Source organism: Thunnus maccoyii, chromosome 7 (genome assembly GCF_910596095.1).
Source record: "Thunnus maccoyii chromosome 7, fThuMac1.1, whole genome shotgun sequence".
NCBI classification, from domain to species: domain Eukaryota; kingdom Metazoa; phylum Chordata; class Actinopteri; order Scombriformes; family Scombridae; genus Thunnus; species Thunnus maccoyii.
In genome coordinates this window covers 11,196,365-11,224,357 of record NC_056539.1, presented here as the reverse complement: position 1 = coordinate 11,224,357, position 27,993 = coordinate 11,196,365, and the positions used below count along the sequence as shown (strand labels likewise).

General features: G+C 44.6%; 1 long non-coding RNA gene across 1 annotated transcript; it reads right to left on the bottom strand.

Moving 5' to 3' along the window:
• Positions 1 to 27,993, bottom strand: LOC121900889. Its single transcript, XR_006097125.1, has 3 exons — positions 27,689 to 27,993; positions 13,455 to 15,012; positions 1 to 589 (listed from the first exon to the last, which is right to left on the bottom strand). It is a non-coding gene; the product is annotated as an uncharacterized LOC121900889 (long non-coding RNA).

Below are 27,993 nucleotides of genomic sequence, written 5' to 3'. Positions count from 1 at the left end.
TTTTGGCATTTGACAATCTCATTCACTGTTTTATGATAAGTTAATTCATTACATTATGAAAAATAATGTATAAATATGTATGTGTACATAATGTCCCACAGAAAAGAGGAAAGTAATTCAACAGCGACAAACTCTTGTCAAATGGTTTTCCAGTCAAATACTTGAATGTAAATTACTGAGTGAAAAGAAGGACCCCTTGGGGTCTCATCCAATCTGCGACCGAAAATTGGTCTCAAATATAGTAATTCATATCTAATGAAACTAATTTTGAAAAATATTGCTCCATTTTACACTTCAGACAGCTCTTAAATTGATTCAACCTCCAAACTTACCTTTTAGAAGCGGCTCCAACTTACCTGTCCACATCCACAAAGACCGCAGACCAGACAAGTGATAATCAGACTCTAATGATGTGTGTCTAACTGGCTATTCTTGCACATATCGAGGTGGCATTTTCCCATATGCGGCCAAGGCTAAACATGTTCAGAGACACTGGCTACAGACAGTGTGTTCGCTTTTTTTGTGTGCGGTCCAACGGTGGAAGCTTGATCGCTACTTTTCAGCTCCATGGTGGCATTCCTGACTGCATCTGTGAACATAGAGGCAGATAAAAAACAGTGATTAGTGAAAAGAAAACCCTTTAATTTGTGGAATGAGTTCAGTAATATTCTTCAAATTTTGGGTGTCCTTAAATTAAATGAAACATTATTATTTATTATTATGCAGGGATTTATTTTGGGATTTAAAAGCTGGCCTAGACAGGTGTAGCTGCTGAGGAGAGCTAAAACATCTAAGATGAGGAAGCACTATCTGTGCTTAAATCACACGGACATGCACTCTCAGCGTACAGCTACCAGGGATGACGCTGTTTGTGTCATCACCTCCCCAGACACACCAAACTGTTGTTGTTTACTACAGGGGGGGAGGCTGGGCACATGTGCATCTATGTGTGTGTGTATGTGTGTGTGTGTGTGTGTGTGTGCATTTATTTGTGCGTCTATCAGCTGTCTGTATCAATGGTGTGCACGACCCCTGAGCTATAGCAGACAGTCATGGGTCAAAGGTCAAGGTAGAGCCTGTCTGGGCTTCCTGGTTGACCCTAACGCTTGCAGTACAAACCCACACACACACACACATAAACTGGGGGGATGGGTTGCCCCCTACCAGACTAATATCACCTTTGGGATTAGGATCCAGACAGAAATACATTGACCCCAAACACACATGCACGCACACACACACACACACACACACACACATTCAGTGTCTCAGACACTGGATCTGCTTGGTCATAAAACAGGACTCGGTTGCGCCGCATGACGCAGAGAGGAGCAGCAGAGATGCTGAGTCTGAGAAGACCATCTAATTATCTTTCAGCACTGAGTTAAAGAGGAGAGCAGAGGAGACTGGAGAGGTTCAAGCGTCACCATGGTGAACAGAGAAAGGAGCTAACGCAGTGCTGACTAGCTACATCATGAATAAAGGAGATCTGGCAGCAATGATGGCTAAAATATAAAAAAAATATGAACGATATGAAAATTCACAAATCATATTATGGCCAATTTAAAATGTTCAAAAAAGTGCTAAAATGGGCACTATTTGTCGCTAAAGCTGTGTCATATATCAACCATTTCAGGTCTGTAATAGCGTTTAATCCAAGTACTGATGTAGCTGCAGACAGTGAAAGCACAGAGCACCGATCTGGATAAAACAACATCAGCATGCCAGACGCTTGTAAAAATCACAAATCAAAGAGATGCGGGACTGCTGAATCTCAGCACAGAATGAAGCAGAAAAAAAGGTCAAATTCAGAGGAGCTGACGGGCTTCACTGCCAGGCCATCGGGAAAACTCCCCAAATAAGCCAGAGTGTTAAGCCTGCTAATCCCCTGTATTATTGCAACATCTGTGAGGTCTAGAGAGGCTCTGCCGGTGATTAGCAAGACAGATGTAAACAATATCCTGGCTGAAAAGGAGGAAGAGGTGGTGGAGAGGAGAGGAGAGGAGAGGAGAGGAGAGGAGAGGAGAGGAGAGGAGAGGAGAGCTTGGTTGATCTAGGTAACACGGTGCTGGAAGGATAAGAAAAGTAGAGATAGAGAGAATGTGGAGAATATAAAGCAGGTAAGGTGGGAGTGAGTGTGTCAAGGGATTTAGGGGGAAAAAATAAGAAAAAGAAGCAGGAGAGGAGAGGAAGTGATAGTGATTTTGTAAGAAATTAGAAACGTTCAGAAACGCAAGAAAGGAGATGAGATTAGGGGGAAAAAAGCAGCTCTTTTGGAGACAAAGCTCGAGGATGTCTGGTCAAAATAAGTCAGGGATTGATAGAATACAGTAGATGGGGGAGGTGGAGGGAGACAGAAGGTGACAGCATGAGGGGAGCAAGAGCAGCAGATTGGGAGATGGCAGACCCGGGGCCAGGCGTGCCCCGACCGGCTGACGAGACACCAGGGAGACGTGGCTAATTTATGCAGAGTTAGGGCTGAGGGGCTGAAGAGTGGAGGGTGTCTGGGACCCCCTCAATAGCCCTGAGAAGCTATGGGTGCTAGCAGTGTGAGAGCAAGAGGGGCATGGGGGAAGGGGGATAGGGGGAGTCTGTTTTTTTGGAGAGACAACAAGGCGAGGGGGGGGAAGGAGGCTGCTCTCCCTGCTAAATTCAGGCGAGGCTGTCCGTCTGACGTCCCATTAAGGTTTGGGGACAGGGCATGGGGAACCAGGCGATAAAGGGGAGAGGGAAAGGGAGCGGGAGGATAGGAGGAGGAGAAGTGAGGGAGAGGCCATGCTTAACCCCCTCTCTGCTAGAGATGCTCTTTACCCCCCCACTCTAGTCTTCTTCTCCAGTCTGGCTACCTATTAGAGCCACAGGGCCGTCTGTCTGCTTCTCTGCATACTAATTCCACATTACCACAGCCTTGAACGTGAGCAAAGAACAGAGTCTGACTAAATCAGAGACAAGTAGCCTGGCTGATGGGTTGGTTGTATGAGAGGCTAAAAGAGTGCTTTAGCAGACAAGCAGTAGGCAGACTGAAGTGTGTTGTAGACCGATATTGGCCTTTGGTGAATTCAGGCTTTGTAACTGACTGCAGCTCTGTAAAAATGTTGAAATGCACGTTTCATTCAATTTTAATTAATTAAACTAATCTAGTTAATTGTTTTTTTATAGGTTGTAAACAAAATCATCATTTAAGGTTGTACTGAGATTGGTCACCTTGCCTTGTGAAGCTACTAACCTACTGTAAAAGACTTTCATTGGTCTGTGTATCAATGACGCATGTAAAGTCAAAATATAAACTAAAACAATGTGTCAAATCTAGTTTTATTCTATTTTTAAAGAAATGTATTTTGTAAGGAAAACTTTATATTTTTTGATGTTTTTGGAGCAAATTTTAAAAAATTGAAGATGACTAATGGTACAAAAATGGGCTATCTGCTCATGAATATGAAAGTCAGTATTCTGTAACAGCCTTCAAAATCTTGTATCCAAGTGTGTCAATGTGAGGAGACAAACTGTATGTTCTGTGTATGTGAATCCTGGCTGATGGCCAACTGAATCTGTGTGTGTCTGTGTGTGTGTGTGTGTGTGTGTGTGTGAGCGTGTGAGTGTGTTGCCCAGCGACAAGCAGAATGGACAGCAAGGCAGGGTGATGGTTGAGTCTGATGATGCAGGCAGACAGTTTAATGACAGTCCTCACCCCTGAACATACAAGCCAGTGAGCGCCCGGCACGTTTGCAGATGTACACACACCATAGGTCATGTGCACATATGTGTGATATATGGTGTGGCGTTTTCTGAAAAAGACACCGGGGCCGGGCGAAAATGGAAGAGAAAGAAATCGCTCTGTGTGTGACCCTCGAAAAAATAACTGAAGTGGCTCGAAATGCCTAACAGGCGTCAATTTATTCTGTTGAAATTATTTTTGAGCTTTTATTTCAGCACATTTGCACCTTTTCTGCCAGTATTTTTAAGCAAGATTGAGACAGAAGAAAATAAACACTGTAAAGATAGTAAACCTATTAACTTTTGAATAAATCATCAGTATCGTCATGGTTGCTAGTGATGTTCGCAAAGGAACAGTGTAAATGTTAAAGGCTATTCACTCAACAGAAGCCAGACTCTTTGTGCCTTTTTTCAAAGTGTTGCCTGACCATGGCCTTGCGTCTTATTCAGCAGGACTTGCCCAGGTCTGGAGTTTAGTTTGGTTCCCAAACAAAGACATAGAGCCACCTCATTAAAAAAACATGTCATTGGATCAAGCTTGGGCTGAATTGTGTGATTTTCCCTCCTACCATAAGTGACCGTGACTGAGCGTTGGGCTGAATGAGAGGCCGGATAGAGGCCTACCAATGGAGCGCCACGCTACATCTCTATGGGAACCACCCCCTCACAGAGGGGGGCACATTTAAAGCTTTGTTGGTCTGTTAACACAGCTTTTTAAAACGCCTCTTTATGGACTCAGCTAAGCAAACTGCAGCCCCTGGTTTTCTTGCGCCAGAGGGAGAAAGTAAAAAAAAAAGAGAAAGGAGACAGTGAAGGGCAACAGAATAAGAGGTGAAAAAAGGTTGAAGTGGTTGTTTTTTTGTTTTCACAGGATATATGAAAACTTTAAAGTGATAACAGCAGGCAACTAAAAAGTTCTATTGAAAGATTATTGTTTATTTTGTTTTATGTGATGTGAAATGAATACGGAGGAAAAATATTTCCAGTGTAACCTAAATCAGATTTTAATATTTCAATTCCACCCCCAACTCCCTGCAAAAATCATTCCCTTAGTAAAATAAAGATACGCAGAGGACGGTACATCTGCTCCCGCTGCGTCTAATCACCTGAGAACTGAACTTTGCAGTATAGTTGGATGCAGCAGAACCAGGTCGTTGACAAACTGTACCGTCTCACTGTGTCCTTTGATATAGTCAGCACACACGTTTACCCAGAGGACTACAGACATCCTGCTGCTGCTGAAACAATAGGTTTGTGTGGGCATGTGTGTGTGGGTGTGTGTGTGTGAGTGTGTGACAAACACATCCTGCCTGGGAAACCTGGGCTGCAAACTTAGTCAGTCTCACAGGGCGCTCAGGATGACAGTGAAATGAATAGCAATGAACTTGCTGAGAATCAAGTTCAGAACATTAGAGATGAGCCACAGCTGAGGAGCCCAGCCATACACAAAGGAACAGTGTGTGTGTGTGTGTGTGTGTGTGTGTGTGTATGTGTGTGCGCATAATTGTGTCAACCTGCTCAGCAATATCTCAATATGAGCAGAGCACCGGGCTCCAGAGAAGAGCACCCACTAAGATGAAAATGCACACACACCTCCTCTTCTCGCTCTCTCTCTCGCTCCCCTCCCCTTCCCATCTCGCCGTGCGCATGCAGCAAGGACCCCATCCTCGCTATTCTAGTGCTGTCTGCTGCGCGCCTGATGAAAAAGTCAAACGACATAGGGGGTGCACATGCCTAAAGGCAAGAAAACGCACATTTGCAAATCACAGCCCCAATATAAACATAGGGTTTAATAGGGGTTTCTCAGGCGCGTTGGCAGGGGTCCACCTCGCCGTTCGCATCAGTAGCTGTGTTGCACGTTTCCAGCCTGCTAGTCTGCTACAGGAGAAATGTGACTGAACAGCCTCCACCACCCAGCAGAGATGATGGGCTACGGGGCTGAGAATGCATCTGAATACATTTACATAAAGATTGTGCTACGTTGACAGAGGCTGGGCCACTGCTGAGCATGCACCGTGCCCGTCATTGTCCCCAAAAATCAGAGTAATGATTGAAATGTGGTTCGGAGGGAGGAGGAATAAAACGGGGAACGGTCACTTTATTTTGAGAAGAAACAGGGGAGCTGTGTGTGGGTTTTTTTTAAAAGTCTGCTGGGAGCTCAGTGTTCCCTGTCCTTCTCTATGTTAATAATATCAGCAGTGTATAGAGGAATCAGAAACACATGCAGGGGAATATACAGAGGATAGCAGCATAATTTAGCACTATGAGAGCAAAATAAATGCAATTTATACAAATGTTTTTTTTTCAACCCATGAGACTGAGACTTAGGCTGGTGGGAGATTAGATCAAGAATACAATTCTGACAATTTAGATGAACCGGAGAAGTGTTGCTAAATCACTTTGCCTTAACTGAGATGCTAAATTAAACACAACTGTGGACAGATACGCAAACACTCATGAGAGAAACACAAAATCTCCGACAGGCAAATCTGATCTACATATAATAAATATCTTCATCACAATGTAATCATAAAGTAATAGCATCTCAGTGAAAGGTTGTTTTGTTAGAAATGATGTTATAGCTGAGGTAGATAGTGCAAAAGAATGCAATATCTTAAACAAAATTTATCTGTAAAAAAAATCTTTGACCAACTTGTTTCTTTTATAAAATAGAAAACTTGTGTTAAAGAATGTTCCCGGTTGAGTTTGTTGGCTTCCTTCTGGGGAAAAAAACCCTGCAAGGATACTTGGTAGAAGAGTGACTTCAAACTACCGAAGATATGAAACCTTATTTCTTAACACACAGCCCAGATATTTCAGCTCCAGATTTTATTAGGAGATAAACTGACCAGATTTTACTGTAACAAATTCAGAGGATAGGATTCCAGTAACCTTTTAATCAAATAGATGGGATGTAAAGGTGAGCATGGCCTAGGGTACGGAGCGGCTTTCGGAGAAAGCACTTTAATTTGGAAAATAAAAACAGGTAGGCAACAGAAGGAGTGCAAAGGAGCCCTGTGATAAACCTCTTGCAGATATAGTCAGCTAGCCAAACCATACTGTCAGATCAGTGCCCGAGGAGAGGCAGAGGGGGAGAGAGAGGCGGCGAGAAGGGGAAGAGAGCAAAACACAGGTGAAAAGGGTCAGCAGGGAGGAAGGCTAAACCCCAGAAGCAAGCAAAAGATTGTGTGTGCAGTGCATTTATATTTCAGCATGGGTGTGTGCATGTGTGTGTGTGTGTGTGTGTGTGTGTGTGTGTGTGTGCATATGTGTGTCAACCCCAGCTGGGCAGACATTTACTTGACATGCTGATAGGGATTTAAGCAGTGGGTGGGTGGTGTGTCTGACCAAGGTGAGTGAATGAGCAGAGAAGGAGAGCTGGTGGGGATCGGAGGATGATAGGAGGTGGAGGTGGAGGAGGAAGGGAAGGGGGGGGGGGCGGTGGCGGCGAACCAGAGGCGCTCACAAAACTACCGTTACTAAGCTTGATTTCAGCGCGAGTTGAGACGATTAGGAGAATGTAGAGCAGAAATGAGGAGGAAAACAGGAGGTAAGGGAGGTGGGTTTTGTAGGAGAACCCTCCAGGCTATGGAAGGGAAGGGGGACTAGTCTATTGAGGTGATGAGGGAAAGCGGGTCTTTCTTTCAGACAGCCTAATGAAGCATAAGTCCCCGATGAAGAATGGAAGCAGGATACCGCAGGGTGGGTTAGCTGTGTGTCTCCACTTCTCTCCTTCCTTCCTCCCTTGTCCTCTCTCCCTCCATCCTCTATTTCCTCTCCTCTCCTCATGTGCTGCAGTCCCTCCTCTTAAAGGGCTTACACTGTTTATTTCAAAGTGGCATAACGCGCTGCAAGCTCACACGCTCGCCTCTCAGATGATTTGATGAAATGGCAATGATACAGTGACCAACTGCATTTCACCAATAAAGAGGATTGCTATTGATGGATGGTTTCATCAAGAAAATGTGGCATACGGCTATTGCAACATTTTGAAATTAGCAAATGGCCCAGACTTGGATGCAGAACACTGAATATTTTTAACAGAAATTTAATCTGAATTTTAAAATGTGATGATTAGAAAAAATCCGTCCGCATGGCTAAAGCCGAAGCGTTCGAAACAGGTAGATGTGATGAGCTACATATTTCTGATTGCGGGGTGCACATAAGATGAACCCTGTGCCGACATGTTAAATTACAGGAGGCAGCAGACTGAGACAGACAAGGGGGGCTGTCAAAGTGTCTGACTGGGTTTGACTGTGTTTGGCTGGGGGTTGTTTGACCAGGGGGCTGACTGGGCTGCAGGACTGATTTCTGGCTCGATTTGGCTCGGGGCCGGCTGGAGACTGGCCAGAGGTTGACGGAGGGGGTTGGGTTCCCTTGCTTCTCAGCTCAAGTCGTCCCTGGAGCGAAGCAATAAGAAGCAGCTTATAAAATAAGCAAACACAGAGGCAGCTTACAGACAGTCAGCCAGCCGGGGATGAACGGCAGACGAACCGCACACACACACACACACACGCACACCCCACACCCCTGACCTTGACCCTTGAGGTCCTTCCTAACCTGTTTCTGAATGGAAGTCAGTGCAGCTGGGGTGTCTGGCCATGAACTAACCACAACCCCCTCCACTGAGCAGACCCCTCATCGCCTCATCATTTAGCCCGTTCCCACGCTTGATGACTGGGATGCTGTCTCTGCATCTGAATGGTGCAATTTAATATTTATGTGGCTGACTTTAAGGTTTGGCTGCCACAAGCCTGCCTGTCTGTCTGTCTCTAAGGGCAACAGCAAAACAGCATTTGTATGAATTACCTGCTAAACATGAATCAGAACTCCTTATTTTTAATTCGAGGAGCTGTCCTTTTCTTTCCGCTTTTCTGTCTGCACCGTATTATCCTTCTCTGCTTTACGTTACTCTCAGTGGCTCCCTCATATAAACCATTCAGCCTGAGCACATACATATACTATATAATGTATGTGTAAGGATGTGTGTGTGTGTGTGCAGTCATACACGTCATTCAGGGGGTTCAAACCCCTCCACCTTCACATTTTCATTACGGCCAAATCTCAGGCCTGTGCTACACCAGCGTGGCCTTTTCCTGGCGAGCAGGCAGTTTAATCACACATACAGCACTACTCCATTTTCATTTCCTTTTCATACAGCCTCCATTCCACTCCGGCTTCATAATTCTCCCCTCAGAGCTGTCTAGCCCGTCTGAGTGTTTGCAGCCTGTTGAAATGACATAATCAGTGACTTGGATAAATGCCTGACTGTTTTTCCCTGAGTCTATAATCAGACTTGGGGCTCAGTGTTGCAGCTCTGAGGAAGCAGCAGCAGCAACACTTGACTCAGGAATTACTTCCTAAGGAGGGTAGTTTCACACAAGGAATTTGCCTGAGTATCAATGAAATGAATTAAGTTTGGTCTGCCAAGTGCATCTCGACGGATAAAACGGCTGTTGTTACTGAAAAAAGAAAAAAAAGCTTTCATTTTCTTAAAAGAAATACAATTTATTATGTAAATGACAGGCGGTGAATCTGTTTAACAAATTGATACCTTAATCATTATTTCTGGAAAGTTTTTAAACACAGAATTTCACATTACTTAATTTAGAGGAAATAATGACTGTTATTCCATTTTTTTAATGCTCTATGGATATAAAAAGGGGTAATATGTGGAGAAATATGTTCCTACGGCAATAAATATTTCTGACCATTTGAGCACAATAATATCTATTATTATTATTATTACTACTAATACTAATACTATTACTATTATTTATGCATAGGGAACTAGAATGCTACATTTTGACATCATCTTTTTCAATACCTGAAAATGGCACATCAAAAATGACCAATTTACCCAGTTGGAGTGTATTTAAAAGGTATAAAAGCACTCGTTCATATTTCATTTGGTTTGAGAGAGAACCGATCACTTATTTGTTTGGTCACAAGACAGAAAGAAAGAAAGAAAGAAAGAAAGAAAGAAAGAAAGACAGAAAGAAAGAAAGAAAGAAAGAAAGAAAGAAAGACAGAAAGAAAGAAAGACGTGGAATGGGCCGCGATGAATTGAGCGATGGCTGTAAATGCTTTCAGCAACTATTACTTCAGTGGGTGGAACACATTCAATCAATACCTAAGCAAATAAATAGCAGTGGGCAGTCTGAATGAGAAAAGCTGTACTGAACTGGATGACAATCACACACACACACAAATGAACAGTCCGCATTGAAACAGTCACACAAAAATTTGAAAAAAAAAGAAAAGAGGTTTATATAATTTAATAAAAATGTCTAACACTCAGGGTTGGGGCCATGTCTAAACTGTGATATTTTACTAGCATAATGAAATTTATGATAAGTGTTAGGATATCTTACATGTCTGTCTGATCAAATTTGATGTTTTTAACCCTGAAACAAAATATATTTACAATTTTTACATTAATATTCATAATTTAGACAGAGTTATACACATTTAAAAAGACTTAAATGTCCGTCATTTATATAATTAAGAAAATGATTTGTGAAAATCATTCAGAGCATAGGATGCATGTGGAGTCCTATATGTAGGCTTGCTGTTGAAGGTCTTTGGCTTTAAAGCTTATGAGAATGGAAGGAGCGGGTACTGCCATTCTGCTCACCTCCTATGAAGTGTCTCAAACACACACATGCACATACACACCACTATATTCATGCACATGCAGTATGTCCACCTAAAGCAAGGTCTACTGTGCCATCCTGCCTGTTCTCTTTGTGTTGAATTATGCATAATTGCAGCAGTGTAGTAACACACATGGCTATCGCCGTCATTAGCATGAAAGCTTTCTGCAGGAGATTGTGTTGGGGAGCGTGTCCTTTTTCTTTTTTTCTTTTCTCCTGTGAATGGACACATTCAAACCCGCGTGATGTGGATTAGCATGCAAGTGTGTGTGTCTGTGTGCGTGTTTGTACGGTATGTGTGCATGAGTGCCTATGTAACAGTTATAGAGGCTGACTAGCATACGTGGTCTGGTGTTAAGCTCATCTGGTGCTTCATTAAACATATGGTCTTCCTTGTTTTTTTGTTGAATATGCAAATGAAGAATAAAAGAACCCCACCCCGTTTATCCCCCAAGATCCAGACAAACTACTCTTTCTTCTTATAAAGACTTAACACCCACATCTCGGGGCTTGTCCTCCATCCCTCTCCCTCCACCAAGAAAACCCCACCCTCCTGTGCTGCCCACACACACAAATCCACATTTAGGAGTATATGACAGCTTTAAACATTTTCGAACTGCGCGACTGATTTTATTTTCTCACTTTAATTCTCCATTTTCTATTTCTTGACCTGCTTTTCTCATTGTAACTTAAAGCAAACCCTCATTCCCACAAGATTTATTGACCTGGAAATAACAGCTAAATATAAACACACATATAAATTGATAAATAAAATGAATTCAATCTGACTCGTCCGGATTGACACGCCAGTCACACAGCAAAAAAATTATCAGAGCTTTGTGCTTGTCTGTCTTCTTGACTGCCATCCCCCCCTTCGCCCCCCCACAAAAGGATACAGTAGCCTGCAGCCCCTCCAGGCTAACTACAGCTAGCGTGGGCTCTTAACACTATCCTGCTCAGCTCCACCTCAGCCTCATCAGTGTCACCATAGGCTGATTAGACAGAGAGGCTTGATTAAAACCTCCCGAGTCTGATAGAGAGCACGATAACAGGAGTGAACCAGCCTTTTTAAGATGGGTAAATGACAGCACGCACACCCACTTTCTTTACCAGTTACCACACACAACCTAAGAAGAAGATAATTTAGCGCCCTAATCCTTGAACAGTTTTCAAGGACAAAATATAGCCTGTAATTTGCTGCACCATAAGCAACTATTTAGAAATGCTGAATAAAACATGTTAGCGGCGATGTTTGTGTAGCAGTGCACATCACTGGTCTGAGATTTGGTAGAATCTGCATTTTGATTTTATGCTTTGAAAGGGTGGTTAGAGATTTTACTGTCAAAACTACTTCACGCTCTCTTCTACCTTTTTCTTCCACACAAATATACAACACCTGTCCAACCACATCCGCAAACACATAATGACAACAAAAGAAAAATCTAATTTTTCAAGAGAAAAAAACAAAAATTTACAATTTAAATTTTGGAAAGTAAGTTTCAGAGAACGGCTCAGACTGTGTAAACAAGCAAAAAAAAAGATCAATGTGGCTCTTTGTCATTGGTACTTCCCAAGAGAGAGTGAGACCATGTATGTATGTGAGTGTGTGTCTTCCTTCAGTCCTTGTTGTGTTCAAGGCTAGACTACTACAGACCGACAACAGATACCATACAGTGGGTCTTCAGAGTGGATGATAGCCTATTTCCAGGGCACAGACAATTCACCAAAACGCTCACTCCAATAATTAGCACTGACAGGTGAAAACGGCCACGACTGCCACGGGAGTTCACAATGAAACGGACAATTGCACCAACACACACACGACTAAAGACCACAGGCACACACTCACGCACACACACAAACATAAACACACATGTCATTACACAACAGCAGCAACAGAGGATCCATCAGCACAGCTAACACCACATTAAGACCATAAAGCACCAATACATCTCCTGTTCCACGTACACAGCCCGTATCCTGCTGCTTCTGCACTGATACCCCTGATCCCCCTGCGCTTTGACAAGGCGTAATAAAGCCTGTATGAAGCGCCGCATTGTGTTGGGAGAACACAATGTTGCATGCTGAGTGCTGTGAGAAGGGCGTACACCGGTGGGTCCCACGGCGCAGCAGCGCACCAGGGCCTATAGCAGGGAGTGCTGAGCATGCTAATGAGGTCATTATGTTATGCCTCTCCCTCGCTCCTGCTCCTCTTTACAGTGTGGGCTTTGCCTGTCAGAGGAGGCAGGCTACCCTGGTAATGCAGCCAACCACAGATGTCACATATGGCACAATGAGAAGACACATGAGCGTCTCAAAATGAGCCGCTGGGAGAAAGACGGGGTGACACTCCATTTTTCAGCTAGCATCAAAACCATGAAAACGGCATCAATGATTTGCATACAGAATAAGGTGAGCTTAAAGAGAAGTAAAGAGGAGGGCAACAACGGGCAACATTCATTTGCTAATTGTTCCTGCTGTGTATTCAATCAGCAACCGCGCAGGATTGTGTTTCCTTTTCTTCCTTTTACACTAGCCGCTATTATTTACAACCGAGGGGGAGGGGTTAAGTATCAAGCACATGCAAATGCAATTACAAGATATTTGCATAGCCGTTAACAATTAGAGGGCAGATGGCAAACAGCGGGCATTAAAAAAACCACCGAGCGCCATCTTGGCTTAGGGAGACAGCTGGCAGACAGGAATCGGCCATTTTGTAAGCATGGGTCGCTGCCAGGCTGAGGCGTAGAGAGGCGCCAGTCTCTCTCTGTGTGCCAGGAGATTGGCAGGCAGGAATCGTGCTTTAATACCTTCCCTGGTACAGGCAACAACAACTAACTCCTCCAACAGTCAGTGACAGTATGATCACAGCCCCGGGCTCCTGGTGAGATCTGACTGAGGAGATCAACAACTACACAACATGCCTGTGTTCACTTAAAAACACATGCACCTCTGAGCAGAGATGTTATCTTATCATAACACTGTTATCAGGAGGAGGAATATTTCTGTTATTCTCCTTGTTTAGCTGAACAGAATCTATCAGAACTGATCACAAAATGAATTAAATGATCATGAGGTACTCACCAAAAGGTATGAATTCCGTTGTGATCTCTGTAGGTTTAATGCTTGATCAACTGTCCGGCTGTCTTTAATGTCCTTCCAAGTCCACAGATGCGTACAGTTTGTTTTGTGGCATGACCTCTCAGAACTGAAGTTTTCAGCGGGATGTTTCTATCCCTGTATGAAAAAATAACTTGTTTCTCCTCTCTGGTTTCTACTGAAGGCTTTCACCTCTGTGCTGATGTTAGGCCAGGTATTTTCATTCCTTAGCCAATTTTCTTAAGCCACTAGCAATTTTGCTAAAATATCTGTGTGGAGAAGGACTTTTGTAAGTGTGGAGGAGAAAAATGGATGAAAAACTAAGTAGTATTAGACAGGAGGAGGGGGTGATACTGAACAGGTAGAACTACTGTCCTTTTCAACTCTCATTCAATTAGCAGCCAGTCATTTCTGCTGCCACGGGATTCCTGCTGCACAGCAGTAAGTGGACTTCAGGTGCTATTTCCACACACACACAGAGAGAGAGAGAGGTATGAAAGCCCGGGCCCTCCTTCCTCTCTTCCACCTTATAGATCAATACTGCACTGCCATATCCTCTGATGGGAGTTGCTGTAGTGAGGGTGAGAAAATCTAAGGCGAAAAGACAGGCTGTGTCTGATACAGTGGATGAGAGAAAAAGTTCAAATTGTCCTTTCATCCTGGCTCGTGAGATCTTACGAATATTGTGCGCTATCTGCTTGGAAGTGGGACTGAGCAGAAATGTCCTGTGCACCATCTCCGATGAATTCTTGCTCAAACAGTTAAGGTGGAATGAGTAATAAGAGGGAGGGGGTTGGAGGAGAAGAGACCTTCGACGTCCTGTGTTCTTCTTCCGTTTCTCTCCCTCCCTCGCCGTCTCCGTGTCTCTCTGACAAAGTTTTATCAAGTGGTGTTAGACGCAGCAAAAACCCCTCTGGCTGAACCACACACAAAGACTCACTCTCTCTGTCTCTTCCCTCTCCCTTTTTCTCTCTATTTCACACACACATGTGCATGTACTGACACACACACTGCGTGTGGGGCGGTTGCAGGGTTAGGGCCCTGGCCCTGGCTGGTGCTGGGACTGTTGGAGAAAGATAGAAAGAAAGATGGAGAGAGGAGCTGGGAGCAGTGGTGGTGGTTGGTCCCTGGGCTCCGAGGCCTGCAGGCGGTGCTGGGCAACCTCTGCTAGCCTCTCTCCTCTGTATTGATTTCTGCTGCTCCGCGCTGCTCCACTCTGCCGCGGAGGCTCCTAGCCGGCGGGGATGAGAGCTCGGCTCACCCGCCTCACCTGCCTCTCTCCTGGCTTGGCTGGCCTAGCCTGCCCACTCTGCCGCAGCTTTGGCTGGCCCCTGCCGGCTCCCCGGGACCCCTGTATGCAGCGCCGGGGCCACAGGAGGAAGGCAGCCAGAGAGCCCATGGCGATCCACAGCTGTGTTCACCTGCTCTGGGTTCACCCGCTTCGAACCACCTCCTCGAACTGCTTCCATCCTTCTCTCCTTCCATCCTTCCACCCACTCTGCTTCTCTTTTTCCTCCTCCACTGCCTCCTCCTCCTCTTCCTGCTGTACACAAACAACCAGAGACAGAGATGGAGAAAAAAACAAGTTAATCTTAACTTTCAGCATTTTACCCACTCTGAATGTCAATCCTGGTCTTTGATCAGCTAGAAGTCGGGGTGGAGGATTCTGGCATCCTCTCTCAGCTGGTAATATGAACCTGCTAACCTTAGAGAGTAAAAACCGCAGGGATTGGAGGCCTGAGAGTTAAGTGTGTCAGGCAGAGAGATACTGCCTGCCAAAGGTACTCTCAGCTATTAGATTCTGATGTGCTGCAGATAGCAAAATATGGTGCAAGTGGGCCCATTATAAAAATCACCACTGCGTCAATAGAATACATTAGAAATATTTACAGGAAAAGTTTTTCCTCAACAACGACCCTCCTTTGCGCTCCCTTAGCTGCAAAAGTCCACTGAGTTTTATATTTATTTGCCCTTGATGGTAAAAAATAAGAAGAGCAACATTTAGAACCGATGTGATACTTCAAACTACATTTCCCTCGCCCTTCTCTGTTTGCGCCATACAGAGTGTGAAGGAATGGAAATGTTTTGGCCAGACCAGTGGTGCTCTATTGAAACTTTGTCAAAGAAAACATCTCAGCTTTTGTATCATCTAGAATTATTCAAATGGGTTCAGCAGCCCTCTTCTTATGATAATAGCAGTTGGGGGGACATTTCTTTGAGGATTCATGGTCCCATTGTGTTCCTCAACAGAGAAAGAGCCGTGGCCAAATTCAACCCCCACCACACTGCACCTCACCACACCAACCACACGTTCTCTAAAATATCCTCGCCACAACCACCGCAGATCTCTGACAGCCCTTCTGTCCACCTCTCTCCACCCTCTGCAGGTCTGAAAAAGAGACTAAAAACCCACGGGCCGACTGCCAGGGAATAGAGAAGTAAAGTGCGGAGGTTTAGAGTCGGTGGGCCGGCAAGGCTTTGGAAGTTAGAGCTGTCTGTTAAGGAGAGAGCGAAGGGCATCGGGGGGGGGGGGGGGGGGGGGGGGTTACACTGTTGGGACAAGAGAAGCAAGTTTAGGAGAGGGGGGCTGAGTTGAGTTAGGGGGACATGGATGGGGACTGGGGGTGCGGTGCATGTCTCAGACACAATAATACTATTCATTGGGCTCAGACATGGGTGTTAACTCCCCTCTGACAGAGCACAATGGGACTCGGCGGCATTCAGGCAGCCTTGGTGATATTGTTAGTTCAGGGCTGCATTCTCCCTGCCGCAGGATAGAGCGCCTGCATTGTACCCGTCCGGCAGGATGGATGGAGGGAGGTTTGAGAGGTGAAAGGCAAAGAAAGAGAGAACAGTACGTTTGTCTATCTGTCAGTGCTGAAGGAGAGAGAGCAGAAGGAACGGGGGCGGAGAAGGTTGGGAGGGGCAGCGGAGGTGGTGGTGTTGGGGGGTGGTTTTGCCCCATGGCATTGGACTTAAAAAATAAAAGGAGAAACAGGGTTATAGCGACTAAAAGAGGTTGTGCAATAAATATTAGCCAAGCATCCAAGTGCAGCGCTGAAGAGGCATTAAAGGGGGTGGGAACACGGACGCAGTGAGGGAGGTATGGTGGCATTTTTATGGGAAGAAACGCAGCGGGTTTGTATGCTGCTTTAGAGTTTAGATGCATTTTGTTCATAAGCCTCAAAAAAGGGAGAGCGGGGAGGTATGGAGGAAGGGGAATGACAGAAATAAGAACTGCAGAGGTTGCTGCTGTTTGCGACTGGGATGAGGTGACATCTAACTACCACGAGACCTACTTTCCCACAGAAGAGAGGAGACATTGTATATAACTCTAAGGGAGACAAAATGTTTCCATCCACCTGTTTTTATGTGCATTTTCAATTTGCACATGAAAAAACCTTGGTGGAAATGCCGGGAATTCAAAAAAACGTTGAAATATCGCACTAAGGTTTTTATGTTTGGCTGAAATGGAAAAGTTGGTGTATCGATAAAAAGAAAATGTGTCAATGTGCAATGGGAATAGACTTAGGAAATAAATCATGATGCCTCTGCACCATAGAAGAGCTGAAAATTTGCGGTAGATGAAAACATCAGATACGTGTGAATTTCCATCATGTTTTCCACATCCCACATTCTCCATCATTTGAGGTTTGACTGGCAGTCTTTCAACTACATTGTCTCATTGTGCCCTCTTCTTCTGCAATGGTTCAGTGGCACTTGTCTGTAGAACTACCATCACCAACTAACCTAACATTCCCCTAACAGTAGTGGGTGGAAACACACATTAATTCACATTTTCTTCTGTAGATTTTCTGGAAATTCTCCCAGCACAGCAGGCATTGGGGAATGTGACTTACACATAGAAATTACCTTTAAAGGTGCAGTGTGTAGGATTTACTGGCATCTAGCTTTGAGGTTGCGGATTACAACAAACTGCATATCCCTCCTCCTCCCCCTAGGAGAATGTACGGTGGCCACGAAACTCACGAAAGATGCAAAAAACGCAAAAGGCAAGTGTTTGGTTTGTCCGTTCTTGGCTACTGTTGCAAGACGGCGGTGCAACATGGTGGCCTCCGTGGAAGAGGACCTACTCCCTATGTAGATATAAAGGGTTCATCCTAAGGTAACGAAAATACAACAATACTTATTTTCAGGTGATTACACACTAATTAAAACATACTTATAAATATTATATTCCATTTCTGCCAAGTCTGTTCCGCTTGATGCCACTAAATTCTACACACTGCACCTTTAAAGAAACATGCAGGAGATACTGTGCCGAACATTAAACTCTTTGCCACCTCTGCTACACACACATTACTGTATGATAACACACAAATCCATAGATTAAACTGTAAAGCAAGTAAGTGACAGTGTATTTGAAGCTCAAAATAGGAAATCATTGAAAGGATGTAAGCATGCTCGGCTTTGTCATACAGTACAAGTGCGTATAACTCTTTAGAAATAATATGATGAAAAAATTATTTGAACACTTCACAGTATAAAAGGAAACACTGTGCTGTCATATGAGCTCTGAGGTGTTACACCAAATTCCTTCTAGAGGTTGCAGCCACTGAATGTCTGCCTCCCACTGTGCAGCTCAAACATTTCATGATGGTATTGCAAACAACAGATATATAGTAGCAGGAAGGTATTGGTGAAAAGATAGCTATAAAAGGAGGCAGTATGCACATCTTCACACACACACGTATCTAATCACTCACTCAAATGACACACAAACCACATTTGCGCGCACACACACTCACAGAGTATCACTGCTCCTACTGCACGGAACAACCTGCTTTCATGAACAGTACTTTGTTTGTTTCCCCTCTGGTAAACTCTGACCAACTGTTCCCATAGCAACCTTACCTACTCGCTCCTTGTGTGAAAGTGTGTGTGTGTGACGGAGATAGAGAGGGAGAGAGAGAAAGGTATGTGGGGTTGTGTGAGGGGTTAGAGTAGGACTTCCTGATCTTAATACAGCGTGCGCATGCGTGCGTGTGTGTGAGTGTGTGATAGTGTAAATATGAATCAAGGGATCCCATTAATGTGCACCTCAGTGAATACTTTGTTCCAGCAAGAACAACACATGCTCCCCTAGTTCTAGCCATCTACATTCACTCTCAGAAGTCCAGAGTCAAACTGCTCTCCTCTGATAAGGAAAGAGCCAGCGGTGTGATGCTGGGCTGTCAGGAAGGCAAGGCCAGGCCAGGGCACAGCTCTCGTCAGGGGGCTAATGCCCTGCAGTGGTGGCTGAGGTAGTGAGGGTACTGCCCTTTGTCCCTGGTGGGGGGATTACACTGGTCAACCAGCACAGACAATGCACCCCCCTCCTGGGATGGGAGGATCAACCTGCTCTCTACCAATGATAGGGGCAGTCAACTGATCACTAACTTAATTAAGGACAGAGGAAAGTAAGGAAAGGAGGAGGAGAGTGAGAGGAGGCAGAGGCCAGAGTGATATAAGCGGGGGGATAAAGAAGGAGGAAGAGAGAGGAGAAGAAAGCAGCACAAGGAGCAGAGGGACACGCTAAAATAAGAGGAGGCACGGAGTTAAAAAGAGAGCAATGGGAGGCAGAGGAGGGGTGAAGAGAAGGCTCCTCTAGCACAGGATTAGGGGGAAGAAGATGAAAGGATCAGGTCTAACAGAAGACAGGAAAAGGGCCAGGAGAGATGGCCAGAGAAGGGAGGCCAGTGACTTAAACTCCAAGCAAGGAAATCAGAAGCGGGAGAAAGAAGAAAGGAAGAGAGCTCAGGTGTCCATGACCTCGAGGCACAAGTGGAGGAGTCACTCAAGGCCTTTCTTTTTTATAACAGGTGCACAATGTGTAAACTCCATCCCTGCTCCCTATTTATGCCACGGCACACACACCTATTCAAATCCAATGACAAATGCAGCAGATAATTCTATTACAGAGGACTTTAATAGAGGATATTTAGGGGACAGTCAGCGGGCCAAGGCAGCATAGCTCAGGCCCACTGCAGACAGATATGGCTCTGCAACACTTAACAACAGGGATTTGGCAGCACTGTTGATTGAACATGCCAAATCCCATTTGTCGGAGGGCTGTGCGCGTTTGTATCGACACTCTGTAACCTTGTGGCTCCGTAAAAGGAGACCTCAGTGTGTGTGTGTGTGTGTGTGTGTGTGTGTGTGTGTGTGTGTGTGTGTGTGTGTGTGTGTTATCCTGGCGGGCAGGCAGGTGGATGGGTGGCAGGAAGGTTGGGTTCAGCTACGTAGGTACGCCGGTCTCAACTCTCCTCCGCCCTCCATCTACACTCCTGTCTGTTCCTTCATCCTTCCATCTTTACATCGCCATCCACCTCAATTCCCTCTCTTTGTAAAAAAGGGTGACAAGAAGGAGATAGAGAGGCTTTCTCAACACTCCTTTTCTTGGTTTCCCTCCCTCACTCACATCCTCGCCACCCCCCTCCCCGCCTCCTCCCTCCATTCCTTCCATCCCCTATGGTAGAGCTGCCAGACAGGAGTGCTCAGCAGCTCTCCGAACGTTATTGATCCTGAGAGCAAGCCGGCCTGGGAGTTGGTGTCTCTCCCTCTTTCTCTCTCTCTATCTCTCTCCTCCCTCCATCACACCCTCATCCCCCACCACAGCCCGCAACTTTTTCCTCCCACCCTCCCTCACTCCCTTCCCGCCTCTACTTCATTTATCAAGGTTAAAGAACTCTTATAAAAAAGGGAAGAGGGGGTCGCCTGGATGTTATCTGACTTCATGAAAGAAATCCCCTCAGGCCACTCCACTAGAGGAGGATGCTCTTTGCCAGACCCAACTCTCTCCACACACACACACACACACACACACACATACACAGTGGCACCAGGCAGCGGCCCACTCATAGCCAGTCAGAAATAGAAAGTGCATGTCCAGTTTGGTGCACAGCAACAGGACAATTAAGAATAGAAATGAAGAGGATGCATGGACAGATAGTGGAGGAGGAAATTAGAAAATTAGTCACTGTGTGTTACAGAACTAGGTCAAACATGAGCGTTTATACCACTTTATAATAAGGTACCTTTTATGAAAAGGGTTATAAGTTGTACTTGATGTTTTAATGGCAAATGTATCACTGGTTAACGCTTTGTAGATCAGAAGAGAAACTTTTGGGTTGCAAGGTGGACTGTAGCACTTTTCCAGAAGGAATGTGGTCGAGCAAGTAATTTGAGCTAGTTACAAAGACAAAGCAAGTCACACTCAAAGAGTATAGACTTGTCAGCTGAAACAATTAGTCAAAAAAGAGAAAATTAACAATTTTGAAGCAAAAATGCCCAAAATTCACAGGTTCCAGTTTCTCAAATGTATATATCTGATGGTTTGCTTTGTCTTCTTTGATAGTAAATTGAAAATCTCTGGGTTCAAGATATCACACTGGAGTCTGGGAAAATGTGACTTCCATAATCTCCATTTTCAAACATTTTATAGACCAAACAAATAATCAATTTATCAAGAAAATAAACTGAAGATTTATCTAGGATAAAATACGCCTTAGTTGTTTTTGTTAATTCATTTAACTGATATGTGTAGGATTAGTAATATAAAGCCTTTATAAAGGGGTGCCTTATAAGAATGTGCAACCAAAACATGCCCAGCAAAATATATGAAAAAAAAAATGTTTGCACAAAGCCAGGAGACCTGTAAATTTCAAGCTCCATAATCCATCCATAGAGAGAATACAGTTTCTACATTTCCAGCCTTTAAGAGACTGTAGCCGCTATTGTCCCCGTTTGTAAAAGGACTGGAAATGGCTCTACATGTGGAGTACATCCTGTCTTCCATTGTTACCGCTTTCACTCTCCCCTATAAAGGCCTGCCTGCACTCCAGGCTACAACAGCCAGGCAAATACACGCAGCAGCACATTACAGAGCCATACCTTCCCCTCCCTTTGTGCTCAGTAATTGCCACAATGCATCTTCTCGTCCGGCTAATTAAGTGAGTCTTTCCCATTGTCTCCCAATACTATCACCTCTTCACACAGCCAGAAAGAGAGAGAGAGAGAGAGAGAGAGAGAAAGACACAGAGGGAGAACATATTAAAGCAAGAGATGGAAAGAGCAAAGAGGTGAAAGAAATACAAAGGCAGGAGTCCAAATAGAGAGAGGATGAATGACAAAGGCATGTGTCTGTGTCCTGGTAAATGTTTGGTTGAAAAAGGTGCCTGTTGTCTGTGTTTGCTGGTGAGCTGTAAACAGCACATTACTGCTGTCAGACCAAAAACTCCATTTTCCAAAAAGTCGTTTTGGGAATCAGGAAAAACAGTCTCATCTTTTAGACCGACAGCGGTGCATTTTTGAAATGATAACATGAGTTTTGAAATGGCCAAAACGTTTTTCACAAATGCACAATGTAAACCTGAAAATAACCAAAACTGGACTGTTGTGAGTTATTTGGATGAAAAATGTGATAGAGAGCTATAAAGAGAATGTGCTTTAGGAGGAGTGAATAAATTGCAACGTTAAACTAGGGTGTCTTACTCAAAAATTTGTTTTGCCTACTGTTACATTAGTTGGATGTTTGACCTTCACTTTGCAGAATGATGCATGTGAAGAGTTTGACACTAGAGGACTGTTTTCACCAAGTTTTCCTTTGCTCACCTTCAATCTGACTTGAAGAAACGCACATACAAGCAGGATTTGTCACATCATCACATCATCACAACTAGTCTGGGAGCCAATCGTGTTCAAGTATGCAACTTACACAAGTGTGATGCGGAAAGTTGAAGCTTGCAGTGCACATACACTGATAGACCTTTCAGTAGGAGACATCGTGTCCAACAGTTAAACTTTTGAAATGAAAAATATTTGCATTTTCATAAATTCTGGAAATTTCAATGAGGGGGAAAGAGCAGATATAATTTTAAGAATTTATAACTAGGTAGTTCATTTTTTTTGTGGAAAAAAAACATATTGGACTCAGATAATCATTCAAAGCAGAGTGTTTTTATAGGTATTAAAAATTGTCTGGAGGGGATCCTTAACACGTGTGTTACTGTTGCTGGACACAAAGAAGACAGAGTACAGAGTGTAAAACTGTTTCTTTATATATTCATTTCGTCCTCCCTATTTCAAGAAAAATTCTAGATATGGCCTTACTGGCCTTGCTCAGCCTAAACAAGACTACAGTATATCACTACATATGACTATATATCAGGATATAAGACTCATTCTTATAACAAAACACTTACAGGAAGTAATCCTGGAATGGGCTCAGGAGAGAGCCAGGGTGTTTGAACTAAAATTACCTTCACCTCCTACGTGTAAAAAAAATATAAAGAAAATATTAATAATTTCACTTTGGAGACTTGCTTGATCAAATAACTTAACAATGACACTCAAGAAGCGCACCAAATTCCACTAGCATATGTAATATCCTGGGTATTTCCTGAAATCAGTGCCATGCATTACACACTGTTGCAATAGTTGGACTAGCAGCTTCAAACTGCCATGACTTCACTTCATCTGTGCACAATGGTGGAAAAAAGAAAAGTGAAAACAGCTGCTTTTGTTTTCCCCTCCTCTTTTTATCCTCGCTGTTCAGACCCTTTGAGAGGCTAACCAAGGAGTTTGGATGAGTCCAGACTGAATTATTGGAGGACACACACCGACAGACTCATCTAAATTCCACTTCTCTTCAGAGTTGCTAAGAGAGTCGCCCCCCCCCCCCCCAAAACACACACATATAGACACACACACTCTTTCCATGCTCAAGTCCACTCGCTGACCTCTCAGGCCAGACTCTCTCTTCCCAACACCCAAACCACTAAATCCCCTCCCAACCCTGAACCCCTCCTTGAACCTCTATCACCCTCTCTCCCCCCATCCTGCTTTTTTACTTCCCACACTCAAGTTCCTGTCAAGGTCTTGACAGACAGACAGACAGACAAGTAGGGTGACATCATGGTGCAGAGAGAGAGAGAGACAGAGAGGAAGGGGGCTGCCTGCCTGCCTGCCTGTCTGCCCCCAGCACCCACACAATACAGCAGGGCATCTGGCACTGTGGGGGGAGGCAGGCTGGGGTGTTGGGTCTGTCAGGACAAAGCCTTTACATCCCCCTCCCTGGAATATGATTATAGTTTGTAAATGGCGGCTGAGACGTAAACGTGTGAAGAGAAGAAAGGGGCTGAGATCAGGCTGCGGGAGCGCGGACGACACAGTTGTGATTGTATACAGTGAAGACACCAACTGATGTATTAGTCAAAGTATATGAGGAGGAATTTTTGATTTTATGTAGTGTTTTTTTATCAAAGTGTAACATGACAGCTATGAAGTGAGAAAAATACCGCATCAAGTGTAAGAATTTTCCATTAAAAAAAAAATCTAATTTTGTTCTGTTTTATGTTCAAAGTGACATAGTGAAATTGAAGTCTTCAAACCAGCAGGTGTAGTGGTGAAATCTGTGTTTGTGTGTGTGTGTGAGTGTGTGTGTGTGTGTGTGTTTGGTCACGTCACTTGCAGCTTGTTAATTTGCAGGATCCAAGACGAAACAATGGTGCCAACGGGATAGAAATCAGTGTCATAATACTCTCTCTGCGGCGGCCCCCACCTCTGTCTCCGTCTGAGAGGCTGTCTACTCAGTGTGTGCATACAAGTGTGTGCCTGTCTGTGTGCATACATAAAATAAATGAGCTGTGTGTATGCATTGTGCGAGTCCACAGGCCCAGTGTATATATTAGAATGTGACTTGACCCTGGCAGGCTGAAGCAGGGTTTCTGCGTCGCACTGGGCGTGGGAAAAAGGGGAGACCTCTTTTCACAGCTGCTCCGGCCGTTGCATTGAACCAATGGAGGCCCCCACCGTCGTCGCCCCACCACCACCGCCACCCCCAACCTGCCTCCGCCGCTAATGCCCCCAGCCCCCCCTCCTCCCCTCCCTCCACACCTCCCTCCCTCCTTCCCCTTTCCTATTCACTCTGCAGCCTGCTGCCTTTCAGCGGACCCCCGTCCCTCCCTCCTGCGCTCTGTTCGTCACCCTGCTGCACCCCACCATCACAGCCACCACCAACCTTTAATACAGCCACCTCGCCATTCAGCCTGCGTGCTTTGAGATGCCAGAGGCCTCTGTGCTTTCAGGAGGTAAAGAGAAAAATAACTGACTAATGAAATAAAGCAACTATATGCAAATTAATTAACTAACCAAACTTATTTACTTCCCGTGATTCTTCTTCTCTTTGTTGCCACATGACTTTATCCTACTTTTTTAAACTCTTCTTCTATTCTATAATTCTATTTTTCTCACATTCTTGTCTCTCTTTCCTGCTCCGAGCCCCTCCGCAGATAGACTTTAATTTATGTTAACATACGCCACCACTCTACTCTCAGTGCCTACTCCACCACCCCCCCCCCCCCACCCACACACACACATACACACACACACACATTCACCCCCTTTTACCACCTCCCTCCATCCAGTGTATTCATTTGAAGAGATTTATTTCCTATCAAGCCGCATAATGCAGAGGGTATAATTTAAATCAACTTTTAAGAACAGCCAAGCAGCGCAGTTTATGCATACAAATCTAGAGAGCCTGGTAAAAAAAAAAAAAAATCCCCAGCAAACAGTGAGCTGTTAAAAGCAGATTGCCAACTTTAAGAAGCCACGGGTGGGCGGTGGGAGTTTGGTTTTGCCATTAAAGATAACCTATTGCTGATAAACCTCAAAATCACTCTGTTTAAACACATAACACAGGCTTCATTTGTTTCAAATATTCTAACTAATCTGACAGTACAACCATGCAAAAGCAGGCTCAGAGCGGAATCATCGCCATCACAAAGCACACACACACACACACACACACACACACGCATGCAATTTTAGAGAAACTTTAAAAGGTCACATAATGTGCAGAATAACTCCAACAGATTCTCAGGAGCAGTGCTATCGTGCTGTCTAGCTACCCTGCTGATACACCAGGCATGTTGAGGAAATGTTGAGAAGCAGCAGAGGGGGCAGCGACGGGGGGGAGCAAGGAGGGAGGGAGGTTGTAGCCGAGAACCTGAAAGGACTCCATCTCCCTTGGCCAACATGCCATGACGGTGTGGAGCAGCAGTCTGAATTGGTTTCTCTGGGGTGGCGGAGCTAGAGAGGTGATGGGAAGATGAGCCCGAATGGCGATGGAAAGACGGGGGATGGGGGAGGAGGGGGGGGGGGGGGGATACGATACACTGAGGTATGTGTGTTTGTGTGTTTGAGAGAGAGAGAGAGTGTGAGCAAATGAGAGAGAGAAAGATGGCAGACCGGATCTGAGGTACTGTAAATGAGCGGATTACTGCTTCCCTCTCTTCAAGTCTTTCCATATACATGAGAGTGCTCGGCTGTGGAGGCAACACAGCTACGTGTGAAATCACACATCCTCCGGCCCACACTTCCTATTTGAACAATTGTAACAAATGCACATACTGTACACGGGTCCTGCAAGGGTAAAACAAGCCATCAACGCAGACCTATGCATGCTAGTTTTTAATTGCTGTTATGAATACAAAGATGATGTGAACAGTGTCACTTCTGGATTGATGTGTCTCTGCGTCAAATTTAGCCTGTAGCTATGCCTCCACTTCTAAAGCCCGTGTCCAACCAGAGCTTGTTTGCATCGATTTATCTAGTTTGTGGATATGATATTGACTAAGTAGACCGGCAGCCTTCATCGAGTTGAAGCAAAGCGAAGGAGGTTTAAGAGGTGGTCGAATGTTATGGAGGAGGATAGCCACAGGCTGTGAAATCTCCTCTGATCTTCCCTTGTCTGATTCTCAAACGCAACGCTTTCTCTGGGGGGGCATGCTGATATAGAACTAGGCCAATGTCACAGAACGCTCATCTAACCCTGGAGGGAAATAAAAAAAAATCACTTCTTCTGTTTCTCCCCCGATGACGGACCTCAATCTCTGCGGATGGGGCTTCATCTCCCTCTCCTCCCCTTTCAACGCTCCCTCCATCACTCCGCTTACTTTGTTCTCCGCAGGAGGTTGAACATGCACGAGCTGAGCAGCGTTTCTCGGCCTTGATGGCCTGCTATAGCAGCTGATAGATAGCGAAGGTAATCTTTAGTCGTGTCACTCAACAGCGAGAGGGAAGCTGAGAGGGAAGTGAGTGAGTCACCTGCTCCTAATTTCAGCCTTCCATCATCTTCAATATTTAGACGCTGTTATAAAAACACAAAGCTCATGTTGCAGCCTTGCCAGGTTCCGCCGACTAGTTAGCAGAGTAACTATGACAACTGAGGCCAAAAGTCTGTATAGGTGCTAGTTTTTAACAAGTAATATGCTGTGACAAGTTGGCTAATATCTTATACAGAAAAACAGCCAAAGATCTGCTATGTTACAACAATAATTTTTCACATTGATCAAGCAGAAAATCAGGTGTAAATAATAATAGTGAGAGGGTTGACGGCACAAACTTGTGTTGAGAAAAAGAAGGAAATTATATATAAATAAAGGTATTGAGGTGCATCTTGAAACTAAAAAATAGTTTCCCAAACTAAAAAGTACGGAAAGCATGAGAAAGAGAAAAAAAAAAAAGATGTTTCTATGTGTGTGTGTGTGTGTGTGTGTGTGTGTGTGTGTGTGTGTGTGTGTGTGTGTGTATGAGAGAGTGTGAGAGTGTGTGTGTGTGTGTGGGGGGGGTGGGGGGGGTACCAGGCCTGGACAGAAAGGACAGAAAACTGGGAGGTGGGGGGCAGGACAGAGGGGAGGAAAGAGGGAATTAGAGGAGTGAGGGACTTAGCCACCCTGGCAGTCTTTCCACATGAGCACACCTTGTGCACACACCAGGCCAAAGCCCCCACTCCTTCCCCCATGTATCGTTAAAGGGATAAAAAAGCATGGACAAAGGAATTAAAATATAGATTACACAAGTGGCCACCCTGCGTCTTATCTGCCAAAACCGAAGAATCTAACAAATTGGATCAGATGTTATAAAGCACGAGGGCGAGAGGCGAACGAACGAGAGGGCGAGGATAGGATATAGAAATGAGAAAGTGTATATTTAAAGAAACTCACCACTCGTCTCTGATGAGATAAATGATGAAATCAGGACTTTTTTTTAATGCACACTCGAAATTTCACTGTGTGATTTTTCAGCCCACAAAACAAATAGGTTCATCTGGTCAAGTGTAATCATTTGAAAGTAGTAAATAAATAGTTCAAGTTCAAGTGCGCTTACAAAGACATTAGCATAGCAGTGTAAAGAGAATTGTTTCAAAGTCTCACCTGTGACAGTGATGATGAAGCCTCTTTCTGACCCAGTGGGTGACCTCTGTTCCTCAGAGTGTGTGTGTCTCTGTTGACCTGTTGTCCTGCAGGTTCAGATGCAGGCCTGCAGATGGGGTGTGTGTATTTCTGTGAGACTGCACCTCTGACTGCACACACACAGATTCCTGCAAAAACGCAATGCATTCGTTTGAGAAAGGGTCCATTTCTGCATCTGGTTATAATGTCAATGTGTCAGATTCAGCTGCATCTGACATACACACAATTTTTGGCCACACTTGAAAACCATTGACATCAATTTAAAA